The 2,876-nt window shown below is 37.8% G+C and overlaps 1 long non-coding RNA gene across 1 annotated transcript; it reads right to left on the reverse strand.

Annotated features, from left to right (window-relative positions):
* Positions 1-917: 917 nt before the first annotated feature.
* Positions 918-2,260, reverse strand: LOC113664148 (uncharacterized). Its single transcript, XR_003445602.2, has 2 exons — positions 2,083-2,260; positions 918-1,157 (listed from the first exon to the last, which is right to left on the reverse strand). It is a non-coding gene; the product is annotated as an uncharacterized LOC113664148 (long non-coding RNA).
* Positions 2,261-2,876: the final 616 nt, after the last annotated feature.

Raw genomic sequence — 2,876 nt, forward strand, 5'->3', positions numbered from 1 at the left:
TTGGTGATCATTCCCTTTATTCTCATAACCTTAACGTGTGATTCAGGGGTGATACTGTGGATGATGGACGGTGGGAATTGCAGTGATGTTCAGTTGTTATTTATCAAATCCCAGACAGTGATATGACAGTGATCTAAATCTTACGGAGCGCAGAATGCCGCGACATATCCGGGACTTTTTAGGATTCTAAATATTGGCGGAACGCGCGCCATACAATGGAGAAAATGGCCTAAAAATTACAAGAGGGATGCAAGTTTTTTAGCAACATTTAGGTTTAGAACACAAGCACGATGGAGTTCAACGATTTCAGAGAAAACTTCAATATATGTGAATTTCTTGAGTGTTTATCAACCTTTCGAACACGCAACCTGTAAATTGACAACGTTTCACAAACCTTTTATTCATATCAGAGCAGATAATCGATCGGTTTAAATGAAGCTCAAAAGTGGTCGTCTAAGTTAATTTACTTTCCACGAATGGAAATGGCTGGCGAGAAGCCGCCTATATCTGCGAGAAACTCTCTAAGGCTGAATGTCAAGCTATATTATTTTGACCGATGTTGGCAACTACTGCGAAGAACAAAAATTTTAGCTTTTAATAACTTTCGCGAAATATAGGTGACAACTTTTGAAATTTTGGCAGCAACTTTTCGGATTTGCGACAATTTTTCAGCAACTTTTGGCATTCCAGTTGGCAACCTTCTAACATTTTACGAGCACAGTGGGGACATGCCCATAAAAGGGGAGGCGGGGGAGTTGAGTTATCCTCTGCCCTCTGAGCCCACATTGACTGAGTTGAAAATTGGAGGAAGGTGGTTTGTATTTTGCCATCTTATCGCTAGCCACAGAGCCAGATATTCTAGGTACTTATTTCGCGATGTTTTCTTGTTTGTTTTACAAAAATCTTTGGACTGTAAATTTCTTTCTTTCTTTTTTATTCTTATTAGGACAACAATCAACAATTTTCATCTGTTAATGTGAAAATCTCGTTCAGATTGTAAGCAGTGCGTCTCTATGCGAAGTCTTCGCACATTCGGCAGCTTCTTGGACAGTTCTCCCTGGCGGTAAGAGATGCACAGGTTTTGTACAACTGGCACTCTATGGGCTTAAAATCATAACAGTCTGAACTCCTAGGCACAGCATCAGGGTCTGATTCGACTGGCGAGAGAGAAAAACAAAATCTATCAGTTTCCTCGACATGACTTAAATCGCGCTGAAATGATGAAGTATTTTAACTTGGTGAAGGTCGAAAACAAGTACTTTGTCCCCTCTTGGCTTGAAAAGTTGGGAGAAAAGTGTCATGTCTAATGACAGATCGATAAAACATTCTACAACGCGTTAGAAAAATAAGAAACACTATGTAAATATGTGTAAACTGAAATATGGGTCTGCTGTGGTATATGTTATAATGAACAGCTTTTGTTTTCACAATTAATACAAATTTGCGCCTTATGAACGTGAAAAATTTGCGATAATTTCCATCGATCAGTAATGATTTATGACGATCATCAACATTATTGCTGTGATGTTTGGAGGGCGTTTTACGATAATCTGTGATATGTTTAGGGCTGAAGTTTTGTGAAACTTTATCCGCAGCTAATAAAAGGCAAAAATGATGGAAAATTCATTAGTGAAAAGACAACTGTTTTGAAGCGATAAATTGGGGAACTCAAAGTGCTAAGCCTAGAAAAAAATTTCAGTTTATCATTCAGAACTTCGATGTCAATAAACTATTTCAAAGACTCGAATGGGTTTTTTAAAGTAATTCAAGCAATTCAAAGTTTAATTTGAAAATAACATGCATGAAAAGATGTATACAGCCGAAAAGTTAAACTTATTTAGCAAGATGAAAAAATTCCCTTTCCAAACTAATAGAGATCATTTTAGTGACCACTAACGACATTTTAGTTCTTTAAAGAGGAGGATGACACTTGTTGCTCTTTTGCCAAGATTTGGAAAAATATTGTGACCAAACTAAATAACAAAAACGCTCAATATTACTTTAGAAATAAGTGTCAAGAATGTATAGTAGTACAAAGTAAGAACTTCGAAATAATCCGCTTAGGAAAATTGTACAACATACATTTGCGCCTGAAGTTGGGAGCGCATTTCACGTCCAAGGCGATGAAGGCCAACAAAAGAAGTAAGGCTACTTTAGACATTCTCGGTCGATAAAAGCGGGAAATTGTGACATCAATAGTACCCACCGAGACAGTTCCTTTATAATCGTTCAATGGCGTTACATCTGTTCTTTCCGAGCAGGTGGACAATTATAGGTGCTTTCTATGATAAGATCACCGCCCACTCCCGGAATAATTTCGGGCTTTTTCATTTATCGATGCTATCCAGTCCGGCGACACGATATGCCATGTTGGTTAATATGAAACTCACCAGCCGTCAATAGTTGAACTTAAGCCGCGCCGTATTTACTGGAGCCCCTTTGGCGTGTTTAATAAATGTTACCCCGCGTCATAAAAACTTTATTGATTTATGGCTATTTAAAATAAGACTTATTAACCGTTTTAATCATAACTCTGTACTCCAGAACTAAAATGTATCTGCGCAAAATGCAGTCCGCATGAAGAAACTTACCGAGTCTCACGTTCAGATCACTGGCCACAGAGGAGTCTATCATTTAATGTTTTATCTGGCAAAGGAATCAACTATCCCTTTAATTGTTCATTTTGATCAGACTACGGATATGAATTTTCAGTTTCAGCCTAAGAAAATGACATGATTAAATAGTTTCTGCCCACACATTGTTTATGAAAAAGGAGGTACAGAAGTAGAAAACACTACCGGCAGGCTTTTTTCAAAAGAGAGAATTCACGGAGAAACCCGATTCAAACAGTCTAAACTGAAGCTATGACAAGCATC

This window comes from Pocillopora damicornis, chromosome 3, assembly GCF_964200805.1.
Source record: "Pocillopora damicornis chromosome 3, jaPocDami1.2, whole genome shotgun sequence".
In the NCBI taxonomy this organism is placed as follows: domain Eukaryota; kingdom Metazoa; phylum Cnidaria; class Anthozoa; order Scleractinia; family Pocilloporidae; genus Pocillopora; species Pocillopora damicornis.